The sequence below is a fragment of the Hemitrygon akajei genome, chromosome 25 (genome assembly GCF_048418815.1).
Source record: "Hemitrygon akajei chromosome 25, sHemAka1.3, whole genome shotgun sequence".
NCBI lineage: Eukaryota > Metazoa > Chordata > Chondrichthyes > Myliobatiformes > Dasyatidae > Hemitrygon > Hemitrygon akajei.
This window is the reverse complement of record NC_133148.1, coordinates 12,014,788-12,042,056: the sequence shown is the minus strand read 5'-3', so window position 1 is coordinate 12,042,056 and position 27,269 is coordinate 12,014,788. Positions and strand designations below refer to the sequence as shown.

General features: G+C 42.4%; 1 long non-coding RNA gene across 4 annotated transcripts in view; it reads right to left on the bottom strand.

Annotated features, from left to right (window-relative positions):
• The window catches only part of LOC140716379 (uncharacterized), a 75,575-nt gene extending 56,662 nt beyond the window's left edge, over window positions 1-18,913 (bottom strand). For 3 of the 4 annotated variants that reach the window (XR_012096289.1, XR_012096288.1, XR_012096286.1), the window contains exons 1-2: window positions 18,310-18,913; window positions 15,865-16,019 (exon numbers count right to left, since the gene is read on the bottom strand). This is a non-coding gene — a long non-coding RNA (uncharacterized lncRNA). Of the gene's footprint in view, window positions 1-106; window positions 2,150-15,864; window positions 16,020-18,309 lie in introns of those variants that run through there. The other variant, XR_012096287.1, reaches the window with a different exon arrangement.
• Between the last annotated feature and the right edge of the window lie 8,356 nt (window positions 18,914-27,269).

Here is a 27,269-nt window from a genome sequence, read left to right as displayed (position 1 = left end):
AGTTTTTATATTCCCCAAATAACTTATAATTTTATCTTCAAAGGACCTATATAGTTAATCCTATCTTTTGTAGATAGGGGTGCCAAATTTTCAAAAATATATCATATTCATTTCTTAAATTATAAGTAATTTTTTCAAGTGGAATGCAGCTATATATTTCATTATTCCAATGATCCATAATTAAATATGAATCTGATTTCCAAGTAACTGCAATATATTTCCTAGATTACAATATTTATTCCAAACATTACCAATACAACTGCCTCAGAAGTTTTTTCAAGAATTGAATAAATGTGTGAGGAAGTTTCTTTGGAAAGGAAAGATGTCAAGAATATCGTTGGAAAAATTGACATGTAAATTTGATTTAGGAGGGTTACAACTTCCAAATTTTAAGAATTATTATAAAGCAAATCAACTTAGATTTATTGCGTCTTTTTTTGATGAAGAAAAACCGGCATGGATTAGAATAGAACTAGATAAGATAGGAGAAAATATACCATTGAAATACTTTTACATAAACCCATAATTATGGAAACAAAGAATGCTCAATCAAACAATGTATTTACAACATTAATCATTTATTACTTAAATGTTATATACACTACACTCCCCCTTGTTTAGCTATCAACTCAAAACAAAATACATCTCAACTACAAACACAGTATACTATATAACTACAATATAGACATCAGTAGCATAGTAAATTTTAAATTGTCCCAATCAGGCCTAAAGATTTAATCACTGTACAGGATTTCTTACTCTTGTGGGACATCTTTCAAGATGAGAGTCACTCTGCTTGGCAGGTAAGGCTTACGGCTGTGAAACAATTTCAGGTTCTGGGGCTTTCGCTGTGGTGGTTGTAGGGGTTGACACTGGGACTGCAAGAAGTGGTTCTGACAGCTCTGTGCACCTTTTTTCTCTTTGCTCTCTTCAACTGATTAATGTGTCATCTCCAGATGACTTCAGAAGCAATCTACACTGTGTAGGAGTGTGGTCCAGTCTGTCCTTAATGTTTCCAAGTACCCAGTTTTAAACACCTCTGTAGTACTTCACCAAGACTGCTTGTCCAAGAGTGAAAGACCAAACCTCCTTGTTTGAGGAGCCCTCAAATTGTCTCAGCTGCTTGTCTTGCATACTCCTTCTGAGATAGGGTTTGAGAAGATCCAAGCTTGAGTGATCCAGAAATAGCAGAGCGTGTGTTGTTGGTTGTGGAGTGTACTGCATAGCGATACATAAAGAGGAAATTTGCGAGCTTCTGACTCAGTGTAATGTTCTGCTGACATTCTCACAGTGTGTTTCTTTGACCTTTCCACAAGTCTTTTGTAGCTGGATGGTACAGTGTAATTGTAATATGTCTTATTCCAAACATGTTCTGCAACAAACTGTGGTCCATTGTCACTGACTAAGTATTCTGGAACACCAATCCTTGAGAAAAGGTTTCTCAACACATCAACAAGATGTGAGGCTGTAATGGAGGCCATTGGGAACATTTTTGGCTACTTTGTAGCTGCATCCAAGAAATTTGTGCCCATGAATGATCTGGCAAAATCTCCTTAAATCTTCTGCCAGGGCAAGGCATGCCATTCCTAGAGATGGAGAGGTGTTGCTCTTGGCATCTTCGGGAAGTACTGGCATCCGGAACAGTGCATGGCAAGCTGCTCTATCTACTGATCTATTCCAGCCCACTAGACAAAACTTCAAGCTAATGGTTTCATTTTGACCATGCTGAGATGACCGGCATGTAACTCCTTTAGCTCTCAGCTTAAATGGTACAACCAATCTGAATCCCCACATTAGGCAACCTCCATCAAGGGCAAGTTCATCTTGGTAAAAATGGGGGGAGCTGGAATTTCTGCTGCATATTCCAGGGATTTCGGGCAGCTATGTAGACCTGGGACAGTGTGGGGTCTTTTCTGGTTTCCCTTTGGATCATCTGTGCCGCAAAAAGGAAACTTTCAATTTACATTACGGAGTACACATACAGAGGAATCTCCTCTTTTGTAAACTTTTCAGGTATCTCCTTTTTCAAGGGTAACTGGACAATCAATCAGCATTTCCATGACTAGTTGTCTTCCTGAATTCAATTGTGTCCTCCAAGAAACAGAGCCCATCTCTGCATTCATGCTGCTGCTGGCAATGGAATACCCTTCTGTGGATTGAAAATAGACACTAGTGGTTGATGTTCAGTAATGCGGGTAAACTCTCTCCCATACAAGTACTGGCTCAAATGTTTTACACGCCAAAACAAACTCAAGGCCTCTCTGTCAATCTATATAAGTAGCGGTAAGGGAATGTGATGCAAAGGCTATGGGGCATTCACTTCAATCACTCATAACTTGTGACATGACTGCACCTACGCACAAGGCAAGGTGTCACAGGCAAGCTTCACTGGATGATCTGGATCATAACGTGCAAGTTCACTGTCTAATGTCACCATTTCCTTTACCTTTTGGAAAGCCACCACACACTGCTTTTTTGTCATTTCTTCCCAGTTTGTAGGAATGAGTTCAAGGATTGCAGCATAGTAGCCAGGTTTGGCAGGAACTTGTTACAGGAATTGACAAGGACCAGAACTGTGATGTGCCTTTTGGCATTGGGGCATCTACTACTGCTTGAAATTTCTCAGCACTCTGCGCAATCCTTGTGTGTCAATGGTATGACCACAGTAAGAGATGCTTGGTTTAAAGAATTTACAATGGTTGTATCATGTTCTGAGCCTGTAATCTTCTGTTTTTTCTTAAAACACTGTCTTGAAATTTTTGAAATGTTCCTTGTCATTCTCACCAATAAAAACGATGTTATCCAGCGACACAGAATGCCTGGGCAGCCTTGCACACCTGGTCCATAGGTTCTGCCAGACTGTAGGTGCAGATGCTACTTCAAAAGTGAGCCTATTTTAGTGGTAAAGCCCCTCGTGAGTGTTTATGAGGAGGAACACTTTGAACTATTCTTCCACCTCGATTACTAGGAAGTCCTTAGCTAAGTCCACTTTGCTGAAATGTTTCCCTCCAGAAATGTTTGCAAAGGTATCCTCTACTCTGTGCAGAGGATAGGTAATCTACCTTCAGTACTGGGTTGATGATGATCTTACAATTAGCACAGATCCTGACAGACCTATCCTTCTTGGCTACTGGGACCAACGGCATTGCCCATGAGCCCCATTCAGCCTCGGAAAGAATTCCTTCAGCTTCCGTGTGACCTAGTTCACTGACTACTTTATCACGGCTAGAATAAGGAACCAGATAGGCTTTGTAAAACTTGGGTGTGGCATTTTCATTTAATACTATTTTACCCTTCACATGCTTGTGTTTTCCAAAGTAATCCTTTCAGTTGATGTGGTAACATGCTGTACCTTTCTTAATTCACTTTCACTTGACTCTATTGCAGGAGATATGGCACATGAATAATTCATGAACCTGCTATCTAGTTATAGTTGTCTAGCCTTTCTATTTTTACCACATGCAATCCCAATGTGGTTTCTTGGTTGTTGTATTTTACTGTTATTAATGTCATTCCCACAGGAGTTATCTTTTATCCGGTATAAGTTCTTAGTTGAATAACTGCAGGCTTCAATTCAATGTCTTTGAAATGCTGTTCAAACTAATTTTGTGCAACAACTGAAACAGCTGAACCAATGTCCAATTCAATTTTAATTAATTTGACATTCACTTCTGGTGTAAATCATATTACTTGTCTTTTGTCAGTTTTTCCATTGTACAGATCTCAAGGCTACCCAGTCCCTGTGTCACCCTCATTATTAACAGACTTTTTCAAACAGTTCTTTTTGAATCTGTTTTGACTACTTTTTTTTTGTTCTCTTCCCTTCATCGTTCATTTATTTTGTCTGCCTGACATGCTTTTTGCATGTGTCCTATTTTGTTGCATTTTTTTAAAGTTTCACTTTTTGCCCCTGACCCAACAATAAAACAATTTGTTCAGTTCTGCTTAGAGGGTGCAATTTTGTTTATGCTCACTTTCATTCCTGACTGCAACTCAACTGTTTCCATTGGTATTGGTACAGCAATTTCAACCTTTGCTTTAAGTGTGGGTTCTGTTTCAATGCTTCCTAGCAAATTCCACAAACTAAATGATTTCTCAGTGCACCATTAAGTCCATCACTGAACAGACAATGCTCAGACAATTTCTACAATTGGGCCATGTACACTGAAACAGACCTCCCTCTATTTTGATTCTGCTTATGAAACTTATGAAGTATTCTCCAATCAATAATGGTTTCACTTCTACATATTCCTGCAATCTGGTCATGATATCAGCAAAGATCATTACGGTTGGTTTGTTTGGAGCAGTTAAACCTCTAAGCAAATTGTATGCTTTTCCACTATCGCACTCCGTAACACTGACACTCACTTTTCATTGGCTATTTCATTTGCTTCAAAATACTGCTCAATTTGTTCAGTGTATGCACCATCCAGCTATCTGTTGTGCACACCTATTTTTCTGATGCAGCCAGCCATTTCTGCTTTTTTTAAAATTGATTGTTATCACTGTTTGTAAACTGTTATGAACCCACGCATTTTGTGCATTTTCTGCATTTTTTTAAATTGACCGTCTTTCTCCACTTGCAAAGAAAAAAATGTGCTGCACTTTTTCTTAAACTCAAATGTCTGTCTCTCTCTCTCTCTCTCCTGAAGAAAATATGCCATACTTCAACAGGTATGTACATAGTTGCCTTGGGTTCATTTTAAAACAACTTCTTTGGCACTGTTATGTTTTGTAACTTCAGAAACTAATCAAATGAAAAATATGAAAGCCTGGAGATGCATTTACTCAGTTTCTACTTAGTAATTTTTGAATTTTCTCCCCATTTAGAATATGCTCTAAACTTTTATCCTTTTACCAAAGTACTTCCCTGCACTATATTCCATCTGCCACTTCTTTGCCCAATCTATATATGCCATTCTGAAGAGTTGCCACTTCCTCAGCACTACTTGCCTCTTCACCTTTCTTGGGATCAGCTGCAAACTTGTCCACAAAGACATCAATTCCATCTAAAAAGTCATTCACATATAACTTCAAAAGAAGCTGTCCTAAGAGTGGTTTCCTGAGGAACACCACTCGTTACCAGCAGCCAACCTGAAAAGGCTCCCTCTATTCCCACTCTTCTTAAGTGACATCATGTGTAGCCATCTGAAAATCCATGTAAATAATATCCACTGTCTATCTTGCCTGTTATTTCCTCAAAGAATTGCAACAGAGTTGTCAGGCAAGGTTTCTCCTTTAAGGAAACAATGCTGACTTTGACCTGTACCCCGAAATCACTCCGGAGCTTATCATCTGTTATTTGTGAAGGGGGGTGCCGTGCGCAATCATAATCAATTGAAAACGGACGTGGGGGCACGGAGGAACATTGGGAAATTCCAGGAAGACCTTCTTCGTTGCTGCTGCTGTTGTGAGGTCCAGGTCTCTGCTGGGAAGAACAGGCCCCCAGTCCTCGGGGTCGCGTTGCCGATGGCCGTTGGCGGAGCCGTCTTATTACGCTCGGCAGAGGATGGTGCTCGGAGAAGCTGTGCCGGAAGGGATGGTCGTCGGCTCAGAGGTTCAACGGACACGGAGTCCGCTGTGGTCAGGTCGCTTTCAGTGTGTGCTGCGTCTGTGAGGCTGAGTCGGGCGGCGCCGTGGAAGTCCATAGCGGGGGTATTCCCTTCTGCCGCCGGCGTGGGATGACGAGTCTCTCGGAACCCTGAGGACTTGTGGAAACTGTGTGGTGGTTTCTTTCGAACTTATAGTCTTTTAAGATCTTTGGACTATTTTTACTGTGCCCATGGTCTGTTTTTTTTATCAATTATGCTATTGTTTGCACTGTTGTAACTATATGTTGTATTTATGTGGTTTTGTGCAGGTCTTGTAGCTTTAGTTTTTGGTCTTGTTTTGTCTGGTGGATTTGGAGCTGCTTTCCGGGGAACGTGTTAAGATGGTAGCGCAATATTAATACACAGCAGCCTCTCCGGACTCTGGATTGGGGATTGCCAAACGTTATGTGGATTTTCTGGTGTAGTCTGTTGTGTCATATGCTTTTGTGATATCATTCTGGAGGAACGTTATCTCATTTTTTAACTGCATTGCATTTGTGGTTTCTAAATGACAATAAACTGAATCTGAAATATAATCCTTAATAATGGAGTCCAACATCTTCCCAACCACTGAAGTCAGGCTAACTGCATTCTTCCATTCTTCTGCCTCCCTCCCTTCTGATGGAAAGCATCAAGTTGGATAAGTCACCAGGACCGGAGGGGATGTACCCCAGGCTACTGTGGGAAGTGAGGGAGGAGATTGCTGAGCCTCTGGCAATGATCTTTGCATCATCAATGGAGACGGGAGAGGTTCTGGTGGATTGGAGCATTGTGGATGTTGTTCCCTTATTCAAGAATGGGAGTAGAGATAGCCCAGGAAATTGTAGACCAGTGAGTCTTACTTCAGTGGTTGGTGAGCTGATGGAGAAGATCCTGAGAGGAAGGAGTTATGAACATTTGGAGAGGCATAATATGATTAGGGGTAGTCAGCATGGCTTTGTCAAAGGCAGGTTGTGCCTTACGAGCCTGATTGAATTTTTTGAGGATGTGACTAAACACATTGATGAAGGAAGAGCAGTAGATGTAGTGTATATGGATTTTAGCAAGGCATTTGATAAGGTACCCCATGCAAGGCTTATTGGGAAAGTAAGGAGGCATGGGATCCAAGGGAACATTGCTTTGTGGATCCAGAACTGGCTTGGCCACAGAAGGCAAAGAGTGGTTGTAGACAGGTCATATACTGCATGGAGGCCGATGACCAGTGGTGTGCCTCAGGGATCTGTTTTGGGACCCCTACTCTTTGTGATTTTTATAAATGACCGGGATGAGGAAGTGGAGGGATGGGTTAGTAAATTTGCTGATGACACAAAGGTTGGGAGTGTTGTGGATAGTGTGGAGGGCTGTCAGATGTTACAGTAGGACATTGATAGGATGCAAAACTAGGCTGAGAAGTGGCAGATGGAGTTCAACCCATGTAAGTGTGAGGTGGTTTATTTTGGTAGGTCAAATATGATGGCTGAATATAGCATTAATGGTAAGACTCTTGGCAGTGTGGAGGATCAGAGGGATTTTGGGATCAGAGTCCATTGGACACTCAAAGTTGCTGCGTAAGTTGACTGTGGTTAAGAAGGCATACAGTGCACTGGCCTTCATCAATCGTGGGATTGAGTTTAGGAGCCGAGAGGTAATATTGCAGCTATATAGGACCCTGGTCAGACCCCACTTGGGGTACGGTGCTCAATTCTGGTCGCCTCACTACAGGAAGGACGTGGAAACCATAGAAAGGGTGCAGAGGAAATTAAAACGATGTTGCCTGGATTGGGGAGCATGCCTTATGAGAATAGGTTGAGTGAACTCAGCCTTTTCTCCTTGGAGCGACAGAGGAAGGAGGTGTACAAGATAATGAGAGGCATTGATCGTGTGGATAGTCAGAGGCTTTTCCGCAGGGCTGAAATTGCTAGCACAAGAGGGCATAGTTTTAAGGTGCTTGCAAGAAGGTACAGAGGAAATGTCAGGGGTAAGTTTTTTTTATGTAGAGAGTGGTGAGTGCATGGAATGGGCTGCCGGCGATGGTGGTGGAGGCAGAAACGATAGGGTTTTTTAAGAGACTCCTGGATGGCTACATGGAGCTTAGAAAAATAGAGGGCTATGGGAAAAGCCTAGGTAGTTCTGAGGTAGGGACATGTTCAGCACAGTTTTGTGGGCCAAAGAGCCTGTACTGTGCTGTAGGTTTTCTATGTTTCTATCCACAGTGCCAAACTGTTATTTTACCCAGTATCATCGACTTGCACCTGGACCATAGCACTCAATATCTCAAAACACTTATACAAACTTATCTTAAATTTTGCAATCGAGCTTGCATCCGCAGCTTCTGTTTGTAGCTCATATCACACTTTCACCATTTCCCTTGTAGTAACTCAAGGAACTTGCTTGCTCCCAGATGCCAAAACATGTCAAACTCCTCCGTTTTTTCGACGATAAACTTGTAATGCTTCATCAACTCAGGTTCCCTAATCCTGCCCATCTGGCCTTTTACTCCAACAGGAACATACTGTTTTACACTAGTGTTGCTATGTGAATTTTGATTATTTTTTGCACACTTGTATGTTATGTCTAATTTAAGCTTGCCCCAAGTGCAAGTTAACTCACATTTGTCAGGTTTGTAAAATACTGTCCTCCTGCTGCAAAAAGCTGATTTCCAATGCATTTACACTCTGAGCCGAAGCCAAGAGTAAACTTTAACTTGAACTCTTCCTGAAGCATGTATATGATTTTTAAAAGCCACCACACCAGCTGTTGGTTTACCTATAAACAGTCCCTCTGTATTAATCAGAATCAAGTTTAATATCACCAGCATATGTCATGAAATTTGTTGTGTTGCAGTACAATGCAATACATAATAATAAAACCATGAACTATAGTAAGTATATATAAAAGTTAAATAAGTAGTGTAAAAAAAGTAGTGAGGTAGCATTCATGGGTTCAATGTCCGCTCAGGAATCTGACGGCAGAGGGGAAGAAGCTTTCAGGCTCCTGCACTTCGTTCCTGATGGTACAAATGAGAAGGAGGCATGCCCTGAGTGATAGGGATCTTTAATGATGGATGCTGAATTTTTGAGGCATCGTTCCTAAAGATGTCCTGGATATTACGGAGGCTAGTGCCCATGATGGAGTGGATTGAGTTCACAACTTTCTGTAGCTTCTTTTGATCCTGTGTAGAAGACCCTCTCATACCAAACTGTCAGTCAGCCAGTTAGAATGCTCACCGTGGTACAACTATAGAAAACTGTGAGTGCCTTTGGTGACATAGCAAATCTTCTCAAACTCCTAATGAAGTATAATTGCTGTTATGCTTTCTTTATAACTGCATTGCTATGTTGGGTCCACTCCAGGTTAGGTCCTCAGAAATACTGACACCCAGGAACTAGAAATTGCTCACTCTTTCCACTTCTGATCCCTCTATGAGGATACATCAAGAGGAAGAGGATAACTAGGGAGAGAGTGGGTCAACTCAAGGATAAAAGGGGGAAACATTTGCTTGGATTCAGAGAATGTAAGTGAGGTACTTAATTAGTACTTTGCTTCAAAGGATATGGAAGGCCAGGAGATCAGTGCTGAGTGCATAAATACGTAGGGCATTTACAGGTCAAGGTAGTGTTAGGCCTCCTAATGAGTATTGAAGTGGATAAGGCCCCAGCACCTGATGGGATTTACCACAGGTTATTGAACGAGGCAAGAGACAAGATTGCTGGGCCCTTGAATAATATCATTTTGTCCTCTCTAGCCAGAGGCTAGGTCCCGGAGGACAGGCAAGTGGCTAATGTTGTACCTCTATTTAAGAAGGGAACAAGGGAAACTCCTGAGTACTATAGACTGGTGAGTCTCACGTCAGTGTAGGGAAATTGCTGAAGAAAATTCTTGGGGATAGGATATACGAGCATTTGGAAACTCACAGCCTAAGTAGGGAGAGCCAGCATGGTTTTGTACAAGGCAGGTCAAGCCTTACCAACTTGATTTGAGTTTTTTGACAACGTATGGAGAGAGATAGATGAGAGTAGGGCAGTGAATGTGGTCTACATGGATTTTAATAAGGCATTTGACAAAGACCCTCATGGGAGGCTAATCCAGAAGCTTTAGACATATGGGATTCTTGGCAAATTGGCTTGCACATAGAAGGCAGAGGGTAGTGGCTAAAGGGACTTATTCGAGCTGTAGGTCTGAAATTAGTGGAGTTCTGCAGGGACTGTGCTGGGGCCTCTGCTGTTTTATGATTTTCATTCAGGTAATTTATATAAATGTGTATGTGTGGTTAGTAAATTTGCTGATGATGCCAAGATTGTGGATAGTAATTTAAGACTGGCAAAACATACAGCACAATGCAGCATATATGAGCTGAGAAATGGCAGATGGAGTTTCACCCAGATGAATGTGAGGCGTTGCACCTCAGTACGGCAAATACAAGGAGCCTTAACAGTGTTGCTGAGCAGAGAGATCTTGGGATCCCTGCTCGTAGCTCCTTGAAAGTGGCTACACGGGTCGATAAGGTGATTAAGAGGGCTTATAGGTCTCCCTGCTGCCCTCCGACTCTTAGACCATGTGCTCAACCAAATCTGCTACCACAGCCACGTATCCTTCCTGGTTACAAGACTTTGCCACCATGGCTTCCAGATCAGTTTTGAAGCTTCTCAATTTGGACCCTCTGAGGACTCCAGGTATGCGCACAGACTGTTTGATCTGCTTCCGTCTGGTAGGCACTTCAGATCCCTCCAGACTAAGACTAATAGGCACTGGAGAAGTTTTCTCCCTACTGCGGTCACTTTGCTGAACAGTTAACTGCCGGTTAACTGTCGGCTAACTATTACTTGGATTGCACTACCTGTATGTATAATCTATATTTTCATTTATATTTATCATTATTATTGTTATGAGCAGAGAGACAACATCTACCGGAAGTAAATTCCTTGTATGTGCACAGGTACTTGGCGATTAAAGTCTGATTCTTATTCTGATTCTGATTCTGAGACTGATCCTCCCGCCATGTTCTATGCACCACACTTTCCCTCATGAGGTTGTTCCTGGGGACCCTATCCAAGTTGATTCCACATCTGGGATTCTCTTTCCGCCGCCTGCAATGGACCTGTCCGATACTTTACCCTCCATCAGATCCATGCTTTCAATTGCCGGTTCTCAGCCTTTTACATGTCCAGCAAGGATTGCTAGATCCCCCGTCTACAGACTACGAAACTACCAACACCAGCAGGCACAGATGTCCCCAGACCATGATCCCTGCTGCCGACCTCAACGGTTCTAACAATCCTGAGCAGATTCAGAACCCAGAGTCCACCACCATCGATGCGGGTTCCAACGACCCCAGACATTTTCGAAGTGCCTATTGCACAACCTCCAACTCGGACTCCAGCCTGGACCTTGACCAACAGCACCTCAACTGTTTCATTCCCCCTGGTTCCCTGGTTCAGTCCCTTCCTACCTACAACCATGACACTTCACGTGCTCTGGACCTTTTCAATGCCTTCAAGTTCCCTGGCCCCAATCATCTCATTTGCACTACATACGTCCAATCTCTATACACCTCCATGCCTCATCAGGAGGGCCTTAAAGCTCTCTGCTTCTTTCTAGATAACAGTCCCAACCTGCTCCCCTCCACCACCACTCTCCCCCACCTGGGTGAACTGGTCCTCACCCCCAGTAATTTCCCTTTCAGCTCCTCCCACTTTCTCCCAACCAAAGCTGTAGCCATGTGCACGCATGTGTCCCAGCTATGCCTGACTTTTTGTTGGCTGCGTGAAACAGTCTATGTTCCAAACATACACCACGTCACTCCCCAACTTTTCCTACTCTACGTTGGCAACTGCACTGGGGCTCCTTCCTGCACCCATGCTGAGCGTATCGACTTCATCAACTTTGCCTCCAAATTCCACCCTGCCCTCAAATTTACCCCTTTCTCGATCTCTCTGTCTTTATCTCTGGAGATAGCATATCTACTGATACCTAATAAGCCCACTGATCCTCACAGCTACCTGGACAATAACTCTTCCCACCCTATCACTTGTAAAAATGCCATCCCCTTCTCTGTTCTTACGTCTCCGCTGCATCTGCTCTCAGGATGAGGCTTTTCATTCTAGAACGAAGGAAATGTCCTCCTTCTTCAAAGAAAGGGCTTTTCCTCCTCCACCATCAACGCTGCCCTCACCCCATTCTCCCATCATGCCACCAGGGATAGGATTCCTCTTGTCCTCACTTAACACCCCAGTAGCCTCCATGTTCTGCACATAATTCTCCATAATTTCTGACATCTCCAGTGGGATTCCACCACCAAGCACATCTTTCCCTCCCACTTTCCACATTCCATAGGGATCACTCCATACGTAACCCCCTTGTCCATTCATCCCTTCCCACTGATCTCCCTCCTGGCACTTATCCTTGCAAGCTGAACAAGTGCCATACCTGCCCATACACCTCCTCCCTTACTATCATTCAGGGCCCCAAATAGTCTTTCCAGGTGAGGCGACACTTCACCTTAAGAGTCTGTTGGGGTCATCTACCGTGTACAGTGGTCCTGGTCTTGCCTCCTGTATATTGGTGAGACCCAACGTAGTTTGGGAAACTGCTTCGCCAAGCACATAAGCTCCGTCACTGGATCTCCCAGTGATCACTCATTTCGATTTTCTATTTCCCATTCCCAGTCTGACGTGTCAGTCCATGGCCTCCTCCACTGCTGCGATGAGGCTGCATTCAGGTTGGAACAGCAACACCTTATATTTTTTGTCTGGGTAGCCTCCAACCTGATGGCATGAACACCGAACTCTCGAGTTTCTGGTAACTGCCCCTCCCCTTCACCATTCCCATTCTTCTCCCACCTCATCTCCTTACCTGCCCATTGCCTACCTCAGGTGCTCCTCCCCCTTCCCTTTCTTCCATGGCCTTCTACCCCCTCCTATCAAATGTCCCTTTCTCCAGCCCTTTATCTCTTTCACCTCTCAGCTTCCCAGCTCTTTACTTCACCCCTCACCCTCTCCCGGATTTACCTATCACCTACCACCTTGTCCTTTTACCTCCCCTGCCCTACCTTCGTGCTCTAACTTCTAATCTTTTTTCTCCAGGCCTGATGAAGGGCCTCAGCCCAAAACATCAACTGCTTACTCTTCCATGGATGCTGCCTGTCCTGGTGAGTTTCTCCAACATTTTGTGTGTGCTTGGATTTCCAGCATCTGCAGATGTTCCTGTTTTATAGAATGCTTTGTTAAAGCAGCATTGAGTTCAAAAGTCAGGAGGTTATGTTGCAACTTTATAAAACTCTGGTCAGGCCACATCTGCAGTATTGGTCGCCTGCTATAGGAAGGATATTGAGGCTTTGGAGAGGTGCAGAAATGGTTTACCATGATGCTGCCTGGTTTAGACGCCATGTACTATCATAAGAGACTGGATAAACTTGGGTTGTTTTCTCTGATATGTCGGAGGCTGAGAGGAGATCTGATAGACATTTACAAGATTATGAGAGGCATAGATAAGAGTGTACATAGATTATCTCTTTCGCAGGGTTGAAATGTCTAATACCAGAGGGCAAGCATTGAAGGTGACAGGGGTTAGGTTCAAATTGGACGTAAGGGGTAATTTTCTTACTCAGAGAGTCATGGATGCCTGGAATGTGCCTCCTTTTAACAGGGTGACCAAAACTGATCACGATAGTCCAAGTGTGGCATCACAAAAATCTTGTACAATCACAAAATAACCTACCATCTTTTTTTTTCAGTGCGCTGATTAAGGGCAGAATGTCAAAAGCTTTCTTTACTCTCCTCTCTACCTGTGACTCTGCTTTAAGGGAGCAAAGCTTCAAGTTTCTGCCATGCTACAACAGTACTTAGAGCACTTTCATTCATTGTTAAATCTTAACTTGATTTGTCCTTCTAAAACATAACACCTCACCATCAGAAGTAAATCCCATTTGCCATTCCTCAGCCCACCCACCCAGCCAGCCAATAAGGATCCTGCTGCAATTATTGATACTACTCTTCACCTTCGCTGTCATTTGCAAATTTTACCAATTACTCTTGGTATACTCTTATCCAAACCATTAATGTAATGACAAGGATGTAATGCTGAAGTTTTGCAAGGCATTGGACAGGCTGCACTTGGAGTATTGTGAGCAGTTTTGGGCCCCTTATCTAAGGATTACTTCATATGTTGTGTGCATTATATATACACACTGTGTGCAAATGTTGGTTCGGAGCAACGTTGTATTATTTAGCAGTAAACATTTATGAGGCTGAATGACGGTAAAATTGAACATGAAGTGGCAAGGATGTGCTGACATCGGAAAGAGACCAGAGGAGCTTCATGAGAGTTATCCCAGGAATGAAGGAGATAAGTTATGCTTGTACTTAAGTTCTGGGCTTGTACTCATTGGAGTTTAGAAGAATGCGGGAGTTAAACCCTATCGAATATTGCAAAGCCTAGATAAGAGTAGATATGGAGAGGATGTTTCCAAAAGAAGGAGCACCTCAGACTACTTGGCACAGTCTCAGGATTCAAGGTCATCCTTTTAAAGTAGATAATGAGAAATGTCTTTGGCCTAAGGACGGTGAATGTGGAATTCATTGCTACAGATGGCTATGGAGGCCAAGTCATTGGATATATTTAAAGGTGAAGTTGAAAGGTTTCTTGATTGCTACAAGCACCAAAGATTACATGGAGAAGGCAGAAGATTAGGGTTGAGAAGGATAACAAATCAGCCATGATCGAATGGTGGAGCATTTGATGGGCTGAATAGCCTAATTCTACTCTTATGTCTTATGGTCTAAATAACAACAGGCCCAGCATCCATACACACCACTAGTGTGCAACAGAGCCCCAGTTTGAGAAATATTCTTCCACTATCATCCTCTGTTTCTGGACATCCAGCCAATTTTGTCATCCAGTTTACTTGTATGTCATGTGATCTAACCTTCCAGAACAGCCTATCATGCAGAATCTAATGAAGTCCATACGGTGCACTGCAAGAATCGGTGACTGGTCAACTACTGCTTATTGTTTTCATTAACTATTTGGTGAGGCCAAAGTTGCATGGTTAGTGCTTCTGCAGATGACACAAACTTTGGTGGTGTAGTGGATATTGATGAAGGTAATCTATGATTACAACTGGGAAAGTCCAACAAGTATGAATTGGAGCACTTTGACAAATTTAATCAGAGCAGCTCTTACACAGTAAATTACATTGGCATGGAGAGTGCAGTACAACATAAAGGTCTAAGGGTTCTCTGAAATTTGTGACACAGGCAGGTGATGAGAAAGCATTTGGCATGCATGGCTTCATCAGCAAGAGCACTGAGAAGAAGAATTGGGATGTCATCACAAGGTACACTGCAGATGCTGTGGTCACTTCAACACGTACAAACAAGCTGGATGAACTCAGCAGGTCGGGCAGCATCCGTTGAAATGAGCAGTCAACATTTCGGGCTGAGGCCTCCTCTTCTCCTCTTCTAGCTGCCTATCACCTCTCTCTTGATTCTGCCTTCTCCTACTACCCATAGTGCTTTCCCCTTACATTCCTCCTTCACCTCTCCTGCCTATCCCCTCCCTGCTTCCCCACCCCTTGATCTTTCCTCTGATTGGTTTTCCACCTTCCCCCCACCCTGCCGCCTCCTTCTTCAGTCCTGACGAAGGGTCTTGGCCCAAAATGTTGACTGCTCATTTCAACGGATGCTGCCCGACCTGCTGAGTTCATCCAGCTTGTTTGTACATGTTAATTGGGATGTCATGTTCTGACAATACAAGATGGTGGTTTGACACACTTGAAATATTGTGCACAGCTCTGGTTGTCTTAACTGTGAGAAGGATGTCAAAAGGTGGAAAATGACTTTAATATATGGCTGAAATCAGATGAGCTCTCTAATCAAATGACATCTCTATGTGAATCCCTATATATTGACTTCAAATTTTACCTTGTCCTATTAAAGAACTTTAACTTGTGGACCATTCATAACTTTTTCTATATCAAAACTTTCCAAGACACATTTAATAAATTCTTCCCCATCCATGGTCTTAACACTATGGCAGCTCCAGTCAATATTAGAGTTGTTAAAATCTCCTGCTATTATACCCCTACTTTTCTCACAGCTATCCACAATCTCCTCTCTATTTACTCCTCTAATTCTACTAACTATCGGGGGAGGATGTTGTAGTACAGTCCACCAAAATGACCACCCTCTTATTTCCACCCACACAGTCTCACCGAATGATCCCCCAGGAATATCCTCCCTATGTACTGCCATAATCTTCTCATTAGCCAAGAAATCAACACCCCTTCCTCTCTTACCTCCACCTTTATGACACTTGTCGCATCTGTTTCTGCCTCTTTCTTTGCTTTTCCATTACTTATAGTGCTTTACTGTATTCAATTCCAAGCTGCAGCGGTGATTTTTCCTTAATGAAATGCAACCAGTCAAGTGTATAGCGCCCTGCGTGGCTGAGCTGTAATGGGAGGAAGGAGAATAGTCAGTAGAGTAATAATTAGAGAAGCTACTGAACATGGGGGGAGGGGGAAGACAGGTATTTCCATGGTTGCAGAACTGATTCCAATATGAGGCATTGGTTCCTGCATAATCTGCATCACAAGGGTGTGTGCTTGCTCTCTGTTTATAGCTGTGTGGTTAAGTACAGCTCCAACGCCATATTTAAATTTGCTGATGACACCACTGTCGTTAGCCACATCAAATGTGGTGACGAATCAGCACTGGCACATCAGAGGGAGACTGAAAATCTGTAGGTCGGGCAGCATCCGTGGAAACTGCCCGACCTGCTGAGTTCCTCCAGCGTGCTTGTACGTGTTGATTTGACCACAGCATCTGCAGTGTACTTTGTGTAGACTGAAAATCTGGCTGGACGATGCCACAAAAACAGCCCGTCACTCAAAGTCGGTAAATGAGTTTTTGCTACAACAAGTGTATGGGACATTGGAAAAAATGTTGAATTTCCCCATGGGGATGAATAAAGTATCTATCTATCTATCTATCTATCTAAAGAGCTGATTATTGACTGCAGGAGGAGAAAACATAAGGTCCATAAAGCGGTCCTCATTAGGTGATCAAAAGTGGAGGTCGGCAACTTTAAATGTCTAGCGTCATCATATCAGAGGGTACATTCTGGGCCCTGCCAGTAAGTGCCATCACTAAGAAGCCACAGCAACACCTCTACTATCTTAGAGGTTTGCATAGATTCCGAATGTCATCTAAAACTTTGACATATTTCTAGATGCACAGTGGAAAGTATTTAGTGGCCACTTTACTAAGTATGCCTGTGCATCAGCTCATGCAAATCTCTATTCAGCCAATCACGTAGCAGCAACTTAATGCAGGCATGGGCAAGAGGTTTAGTTGTTGTTTAGATCAAACAGCAGAATGGGGAAGAAATGTGACCTCAGTGACTTTGCCTGTGGAATGATTGTTGCTGCTCAACGGGGTGGTTTGAGTATCGCACACACTGCTGATCTCCTGGGATTTTCACACAGAAATAGCCTCTAATTTTTAGAGAATGGTGTGAAAAACAAAAAAAAAGAGACATTCAGTGAGCAGCAGTTCTATGGGGGAGGAATGCCTTGTTAATGAGAGAGGTCTGAGGAGAATGGCTAAACACACTCAGTGGCCACTTTTATTAGGAAGAGGAGGTACCTAATAAAGTGACCGCTGAGCAAAACGTGACTAGTTGCATCGCGGCCTGGCATCGAAACACCAATGCATGCGAACGGGAAAAACCGACAAAATGTGGTGAATACACTCCAGTCTGCCACAGATAAAGCTACCACTGGGCACATCTGCAAGGAACACCGCTACAATAAAACATCACTCATTATCAAGGACCCTATGATCCAAGCCATGCGCTCTTCCTGCTGGTTCCATGGGAAGCAGGCACCTTAGGCCCAACACCACCAGGTTCGGGAACAGTTGTATGTGTTGCTTTGACCCCAGCATCTACAGTATACTTTGTGTTCAGGAACAGTTATTACCCTTCAATCATCAAGCCCCTGAACCAGTGTGGATAACTTCACTCACCTCAATTTTGAATGGATCCCACAATTCATTAACTCACTTTCAAGGAGTCATTAACTCATGTTCTCAGCTTTATTTATTTATTTGCACTTTGCTGTTTGTCAGACTTTGTGTGTAGTTTTTTTTATTGATTGCATTGTATTTCTCTGTTCTACTGTGAATGCCTGCAAGAAATGAATCTCAAAACGAATCTCAACTCAATTGAATCTCAACCTAATGTGTCACACACATTCTTTGATAATAGATACACTTTGCACTATTTTGAACATTCCGTGGTCAATGATGTGGAATCTTGCAAGCAAATTTTAAGGTGTTGGAAAAGAGATTAAGAATTAGAAACTCAAATTTGGAAATTTTAATTGGTACAGGAAAAGAGGCTGGTGTAGATAAATGTCTGGGTGAAGAGAAGGTGGAGGGAGGGAAATAAGATGGATGAAGCATATAGATGCTGGAAGGGCTGCAGCTCAATAGAGTTGCCGGTCAGGGTTCTTACGGGAAAGTTTGCTGATGCTGTGGGAGAAGGTTTAACTCATTTTCTAGAGGGTCTGGTGGGTAGCACTGAAATTGAGGAGGGAAAGTGCAAAACATTAGAAAAGATAAAAAGCACACAATGAAAATTTAGTTTTTAGGCAGAACCAGAGTCAGTAAATGATAATTAATCACATATGATATCACACAGCACAGAAACGAGCTGTTCTACGTGTTCTGTAGCCTACCTTGCCTCAGTAATTACAGTGCCAGATGCTCCCTAGATGCTGGTAATACCTGCCTTCACCATCTTCTCAGGCAGTAGTCTGCAGATTTCCAGCTACCCTCTAGGTTCAAAAAGTATTCCTTAGATTCGCTCTAAACTAATTTCGTCTCGCCTTAAATCTGTGCATTCTGGCCTGTTCTGGTAAATTTTTTTTATTATCTACCGAATCCTGTCCTTCATATTTAGTAAGCAGTGTTGAGCTAAAAGATCACCTGTAATTCAGTTAGCAAACGGACCAAAGAGCCGATCCTTACTACTATTCATAGAACTTAACACAAAGAACTATCCAGAAAACGCCCAAACCCAACACGGGTACCCAGAGTGAAAGATGGAAACGCGCAGGCGCAGAACAGCTTGTGGCCAAAGTCCCCGCCCCCTGCGTGGAGCATGCGCAATGTGACTACAAAAAACAAAGCGGAGCGACTGTGGCCCTTAGCAATGTCGATCGCGCGACTTCACGTCTTTAATCAGGGCGGCAGGGCCAGGCGGACTGTTAATGAGTCCCCGGTATCATTCAATCTACGCTGCAGCACCTCTCCCGTCCTACCCACCAATTCCTAGTTTCTTCTCCCGTTACCACTGAGCCCGATCACAACAAAAGACCGGCCCAAGGCGCTTCCAGAATGCACCGCGACCCCGGGAAGCATGCGCACTTTCCGCCAGGAGAATCAATATGCAAGTCTGAGCGGTTGCTACGCGCAGAGAATTGTGGATTCTGTGACAGCCATTAATCCATGGCTTTGGTATGTTTTTCATTGGATGTTGTTCCTGTTTGCCGATGGCATCATCTGCAAATTATATATAACTTTCCTCTCGCCTTCATCTTGTATTCCCAGAAGTTTTTTTTCTTGTGTTTTATTTCCTATAAAACAGAATCAATAAATTGTAATAGTTCAAATAAAATTGCAGGTGCTCGAAAGTAATATGGATGTAAGTGGGAAGGACTGGACGGAAGGTACCGGCTTGGTTTGAGTCACTATGGGAAGAAATAAATACGTCAGGCCAAAAGCAGTCTGAGGACGAGGCTAGTGAATAGTCCAGATAGTGTTTAAAAGGACATGCATCGTTTCAGCCTTTCTTCAGAGACTCGTGATTCAATTCTTTTATAGCCATAGGTAACAAAACCAGCATTGATTTCCACTGCCTCAATTCATGGCGTGAGATTACTTGTATATTAAAGAGCTGTAAGAATGTTATCAAGTGGTTTGAGGGATTGGAAGACATAATGGAGAGTTAGGACTAGTGCTTGTTCTGTAGTTAATGGCTCTTTCGGCATACAATCCAAGTAACTTTCTCCTTCTATTTCCTGTGTTCCAATGGAAGTAATGTGATCTAAATAAATATTTTCTCACAACAAAACTTGCATGACAAATCTTTATCAAACAAAATTTCTACCTGTGTTTGTTTTTTCTGTAATGTAACCAAAAATATTTGTTATGATTAGGTTGTGTTTTAACTAATGTTATATAGAATCCTACAAAAATCAACCTGCCATTTATTGTTTGCTTTTCTATTAATGCAAAACACCCACCTTCTAAGCAGTCCTTATTCTGCAATGTTTAAAAAAACAAGTTTGTGCCGGATCCCAAGAGCGCTTCCATGTTTCGTGGCTTGCTGTGGAGAAGACGAATTTCAGGGTTGTATGCTGCATACGTACTTTGATAATAAATGTACCATGGACTTTGTAGAATGCCTACATGGTGGCTTTTTAGAATAGCTCATGGCTGATCAGCTATTCTGGATTGTGTATTGTGCAATGAATCACATTGATTAGAGAGTATAAGATAAAGGAACACTTAAGGGATTGATCAGAATATGATAGAATTCACCCTGCAGTTGAGAAGAAGAGGTTAAAGTTAGATGTATGAGTATTATAATAGAGTAAGAGTAATTACAGAGGCATGAGAGAGGATCTGGCCTAAAATAGTTTGGAAGGTAACACTAACGGAGATGATGGCAGAGCAGTAATGGCTGGGGTTTCTGGGAGCAATTCAGAAGGCACAGGATAGATACATCCCAAACAAAAAGAAGTATTTTAAACGCAAGCTGACACATCCGTGTCAGACAAGAAGTCAAATCCAGCATAAAAGCAAAAGAGAGGCCATATAATAGAGCAAAAATTAGTGGGAAGCTGGAGGACTGGGAAGCTTTTTTAAAACCAACAGAAGGCATCTAAAAAAGCATGAAGAAGGAAAAATAGAATATGAAGGTAAGCTAGCCAATAATATTAAAATGTTTCTTCAGGTATCCAAAGTGAACAGGAGATGAGAGTAGACATTGCACTGCTGAAAAATGATGCTGGAGAGGTAGTAATGGGGACAAGGAAATGGCAGATGAATTGAATAAGTATTTTGTGTTAGTTTTCACTGTGGTTGATACTAGCAGTATGTCAGAAGTTTGGGAGTGTCGGGGCAGAAGTGAGTAAAGATGCAATCAACAGGGAGGAGGTGCTTGAGAAACTGAAAGGTCTGGAGGTAATTAAGTCACCTGAACCAGATGGTCTACACCACAGGGTTCTGAAAGAGGTGGCTGAAGTGATTATGGAGGCATTAGTAATGATCTTTCAAGAATCTATTGATTCTGGCATGGTTCTGGAGGACTGGAAAATTGCAAATGTCACTCCACACTTCCAGAAGGAAGAGGAGTAGAAGAAAGGAAATTATAGGCCAGTTAGTCTGACCTCAGTGGTTGGGAAGATGTTGGAGTCAATTATTAAGCAGAAGGTTTCAGTCTACTTGGAAGCACATGATAAGTAGGCCGAAGTCAGCATGGTAAATTTTACATGATAAATCTGTTACAACAAACAGGATACATAAAGGAGAATCAATGGATGTCACGTACTTGGATTTTCAGAAGATCTTTGATGTGGGGCTGCTTTAAACAGTTAAGAGCCCATGTTTTTGTGTGGAAAATCCTAACATGGCTGATTGGCAGGAGGCAAAGAGTGGGACTGCCTTTTAAGCTGTATGTCAATGATTTGGATGATGGAATTGATGGTTTTGCAGCCAAGTTTGTGGGTGATATGAAGATAGGTGGAGAGGCAGATAGTGTTGAGGAAGCAGGGAGGCTACAGAAGGACTTTGACAGATTTGATGGGCCAAATGGACTAAGTTTGCTCCTACATCATATGGTCTTATTTCAAAGTTCAAAGTAAATTTATTACATGCATGTCACCATATAGAATGCTGCTATTTGTTTGCTTGTGGGTAAACGCAGTAAATCCACGAAACACTATAGAGTCCATGAAACACTGCCCCCAACAGGACCAACAAACAACCAATGGGCAAAAGACAGTGTGTGCAAATACAAAATATATTATAATATTAAGCAATAAATATCAAGAACATGATATTTCAGTGGATGGATGAGCCAGTGGAGAAAAACATAGGTTTTGGGAACAATTCAGTGATGGGTGAGTGAAGTTATCCTGTCTGGTTCAAGAACATGATGGTTGAGGGGAGTAAATCCGGGTGTAGGTCCTGAGGCTACTGTACCCTTATTGCAGCAGAGGGCTGGTTGGGTGGGGTACTTGACGACAGATGCTGCTTTCCTGTATTAGCACTCTGTGCTGTGCTCAGTGACAGGCATGAGAGACCATAAGACACGGGAGAAGAATTAGGCCGTCTGGCCCATCGAGTCTGCTCTGCCATTCAGTCATGGCTGATCCCAGATCCCACTCAACCCCATACACCTGCCTTCTCGCCATATCCTTTGATGCCGTGACCGATCAGGAAATGATCAACTTCCGCCTTAAATATACCCACAGACTTGGCCTCTTCTGCAGTCTGTGGCAGAGCATTTCACAGATTCACTACTCTCTGGCTCAAAAAATTACTCTTCACCTCTGTTCTAAAAGGTTGCCCCTCAATTTTGAGGCTGTGCCCTCTAGTTCTGGATACCTCCACCATAGGGAACATCATCTCCACATCCACCCCATCTAGTCCTTTCAACGTTCGGTAGGTTTCAGTGAGATTGCCCCCCCCCCCCCCCACCTCACCGCATTCTTCTGCGTTCCACTGAGTACAGGCCCAAAGCTGCCAAATGCTCCTAATATATTAACCCCTTCATTCCCAGAATCATCCTCTCTCCAATGACAATACATCCTTTCTGAGGTATGGGGCCCAGAGCTGTTGATATGACTCCAAGTTTGACCTGACTAGTGTCTTAAAAAGCCTCAGCATTATCTCCTTCCTTTTATATTCTGTTCCCCTTGAAATAAATGCCAACATTGCATTTGCCTTCTTTACCACAGATTTAGCTTAATTTAGTGTGGGATGGTGTACTCAAGCAGCAGGCAATCTGTGCCGATTGAATGCGAGTCAGAGAGTGGAGACTAGAATGTGAATATCGAATGTAGTATACCAAATGGGTAGTCGTGCAAATGAATTGCTGCCTAAATGGAAGAGTTTGTCTTCAGATGGTAGGAAGGGAAGAGAAGAAAGCACAGTTGTTTTACGTTGTTTTTATGCAGAGATTGGCAAGGCATGAAATAGTTGGCGAGGCTGAAGTGAGGACCAGGGAGTCATAAAGGGAGTGGTCACCTCAAAAATGTAGACAGTTTGACCCAGCTTTTCTCGTAAATAAGCCTTTAATTGAAAATAACAGAAAAGAGTGTTGTTTTTATATTTTATATTTATTTTTTAATTGATCAAACGATATCAATATACCTCCTTCAAAACAATCACCTATATATTTAATCCCCTTTTGCAATTATGTAAAAGTTTATTATCCATTGTAAAAGGAATAAGCCTATTTTGAATTAAAGTTCTTTTTGCTAATAAAGATTTCTTTATCTCATTGTCCATATTTACTTTATTCCATAAATCAATCAAGTGTCTTAATATAGGAGATTCTTTTTTTTCCCGTATCCATTTGGATTCCCATTTATATATAAAATCTTCTGGTATGTTTTCTCCTATCTTATCTAATTCTATTCTAATCCATGCCAGTTTTTCTTCATCAAAAAAAGACGCAATAAATCTAAGTTGATTTGCTTTATGATAATTCTTAAAATTTGGAAGTTGTAACCCTCCTAAATCAAATTTACATGTCAATTTTTCCAATGATATTCTTGACATCTTTCCTTTCCAAAGAAATTTCCTTACATGTTTACTCAGTTCTTGAAAGAACTTCTGAGGCAATTGTATTGGTAAAGTTTGGAATAAATATTGCAATCTAGGAAATATATTCATTTTTACAGCATTAACTCTACCTATTAATGTTATTGGTAACATCATCCATTTATCAAGATCCTCTTTTATTTTTTTTAATAATCTTTTTTGGCAGTAGCCAAAAAAGTTATCGCAGTTACTTGGAAATCTGACTTATATTTAACTATGGATCATTGGAATAATGAAATATATAGTTGTATTCCACTTGAAAAAATTACATATAATCTAAGAAATGAATATGATATATTTTTGAAAATTTGGCTCCCATACCTACAAAAGATAGGATTAAATACATAGGTCCTTTGAAGATAAAATTATAAAGTAATTGGCGAAAGTAAAAGTAAATATTAAAATTATTTTGAACTCCATGGAGCATGTGGGGATCCTCCGATATCCAGGCAATCTTTCTCTTCTTTCTTTCTTTTTTTTTCTTTCTTTAGACAAGGGTTAAGGGGAGGGGGGAGGGTCAATATTTTGTTTTCTCTCTTCACTATTTTATCATTACATTTATTCTTTGTAATTTTCTAAAAATTTAATAAATAATTTTTTTTTAAATGTAGACAGTCAAGATGGGGGAAAAATAGGCTTCAGGTGATATCTTGTTGGAGGTGGTGGAAGTTGTGAAGGCCAGTGAGTTGAATACAGAAACTGGCGATTTGAGAGTTGATGACCACACAAACTGTATCCTTGCCCTGCTCAAGAGAAAGCTGTCTCAGATGCAAATGTACAGGAAGTGTCATCCTCGGAACAAATGTACCAGAGATGAATGAACTAGCAGAAAGAATGAACTTGTTGTACGAGGTGGGTTAAAAGGAAATGTTGAAGGATGTGCTGATATTGAAGAGGGTCTCGAAGAGGATTATGAGAATGAACCCAGGAATGAAGGGATTAACATATGAGAAGCATATGTACTCTGGGCCTGTACTCGCTGGAGTCTAGAAGAACCAGGAGAAATCTCATAGAAATCTATTGAATATTGAAAGGCATAGAAGACTAAATGTCCAATAGTCCAATAATAATGTGTCCAATAATTGGTGTTTCCAATAGTGGGAGAGTCTAGTAGCAGAATACATCTTCAGAATACACGGATATCCCTTACAACACACAAGGAGGAATTTCTTCAGCCAGAGGGTGCTGAATCTGGAATTCAATGCCACAGATGGCTGTGAGACTGAGTCATTTGGGTATTTTTAGAGTATGGGCTCTGGATTAGTAAGGGCATCAAAGGTTATGAGGAGAAAGTGGGAAAATGGGACTGAGAGGGAAAATAAATCAGCCATTATTAAATGATGGGCCATGTGGACTAATTCTACTCTTATGGTCTTAAGTTAGTTGTCAGCCTGTCTGTTTATAATGGATGTTTGTGCTGGTCTGTCCTCTGAGGTGGAGATGACCATCGAGAAAGGGAGGAGAAGAAATGTGCTGCGAAAAAGCTGTGTGGAAATTGCCAGCAAGAGGGAAAACAATGTGATAGATGCTGTGATCTAAAGTAAACAGTAAACTGCTGGAACAGCTCAGTGGGTGTCATTCCTATGTCGGACTGAGTGCAGACACAAGATAACCAGCAGTTATCTTCCACGCATAGAAGTGAGAGGGAGAGGTGAGTTGGGGATGACTGGATAATGGGTGAAAGCAGAGGAGTGAGAGGGTCAATGGATAAATAGAGGCAGGTAGGGGTTGGGGAGTGGTGGGGGGGGTACAGACAGATTTATAGGTGATGGTTGGAAAGAAAACAGGAAAAAATCTTCTTTTTGGGCAGGTTGGGCAGCGTGTAAAGCTGGCAGGTGATGGGTGGCAACATGTAAGGGAGGGGTGATGAGGCAGTGGAGCCAGCTGGGAAAAAGGATAGGATGGTAAGGAGCAGGACACTCTATGTGTCACATCCTGCCTACCATCTACAAAATGATCCCACCACCAGCCATTCCTTCCCCTCTTCACCACCCTCTGCCCACTTCCTTCTTTCTGTGGAAACCTTTCTGACCCTGAATTCCTTCCACTGCCCCTCCCTGTACCCTAGTACTTCCCCTGCAACTCGAAGAAGTGAAACACTTGCCCCTATTCCTCTTTCCCCCACTGCTATCCAGGGGCTTAAATAGCCCTTGCAGGTGAGCTGAAGGTTCGCCTACACCCTCTCTAACCCGGTGACCTCCCCTGCATTGGTAAGACCAGCAAAGAATATGCAACCATTATACGGTGTACCTGGGCTCTGTCTGCATTGGCCATCTTGAACTTCCATTCGTATGCCATTTCAATTACCCTTTCTATCCCCTGTCTGCCCTTGGTCTTACCCACTTAGTGTGAAGTCATACACAACTAGAAGAACAGTACCTATTCCAGCAGCCTAATGGGATCAATGATAAATTTTCCACTTTCAGCTAACCCGGTCTACCAAGTTTCTTTCTCCCTTAGTAACCTTTTACTTTCTTTGCCCTAATTACCTTGTCGTCATCTTCCCCCACCTGGTTTCAATGGCTCATCTTCCCTTCCTTAATCTGATTCCCCTTATCATCTACCACCTTTCACAGGGGTGTTGCTGGGGTTTCAGAACCTGAGTTAGAGGGAAAGGTTGTATTGGTTAGGGCTTTATTCTTTATAGCTTGACAGAGGTGTACAAAATAGACAGGGTAAATGCCAGCTGGCTTTTTCTATTGAAGTTGGGAGAGACTAGAGCTAGAGCTCATGGGTTAAGAGTGACGGTGAAATATTTAAGGAGCACAGAAGAGGGATCTTCTTCATTCTGAGGGCGGTGAGTGTGGAGTTAGAAGTGGTGGATTTGATTTCGGTTTCAACTTTATGAGAAGTTCGGCTAAGTACGTGGATGAGAGGGGAGTTGAGGGCGATGGTCCAGGTGCAGGTTTGTAGGACTGGACAGAGTAGTAGTTTGGCATGGACAAGATGGGCCCAAGTGCTGTGGTGCTCTATGACTTGCCTGTATTTCTCCCTTTCCCATTTGGTTCTGTCTGCCTATCATCCCCATGACATCTGGGTTTTCCAAACACACCAGCCTGCCTCAGCCTCCCTCTCACTGCTATGCACAGGCTATCTTCCCCCTGCCTGTTCAGTTCTGATACGGGGGCTCAATCCAAATCTTTGACAATCCCTACACTTCCACAGATGCTGCTGGGCCTACTGAGCTCTCCCAGCTGTTAATTGTTTTGATTGTAGGATGTGTACCTAAATCTGCAGAAACCACATTCTGCTTCCCTGACTGTGGTATCCCCTGTAGCTATCACTGTCTATCTTTCTCCCCATGCTTCCATTGATGGAGTGATGTTTGTTCTGGCCTTTTCCCTGTTTATTCATATTGAATAGTGGCTGGAAGGCTTGGTACCCTACGTGACCTGCAATAATCCACTGGTCTTTCCTCTTCGCCAGGTGGTCATGCAGTTCCTCTCTTGCCCGTCATGAGCTGCAGGTTAATTATTTCATAAAATGTACTGTCTGTAACACACAATGGCAATTATTATCCTGCACCATCTCTTTTAGATTGGAAGTTGCCAATTTAAGAAACAGTAAAAATTCTGATTTTGTTGTTGAGTAAACTTCCTCTCCACACTCTTCCAACTTGCTTCCTCCTCCTGAAGAGCAGTGGTCAGTTTTTTCTTCATTATTTTTGAGAATTTGGCATCTGCCATCATCACAATATGATCACATTCTTTTTGCTCATTTGAGTCCTTGTGCTTTTGTTCAAACTCTTGTTCTCTTTTTCTCTTCTTGCTTTAAATTCACTCTGTAGGGTTTTCAGAAGGTG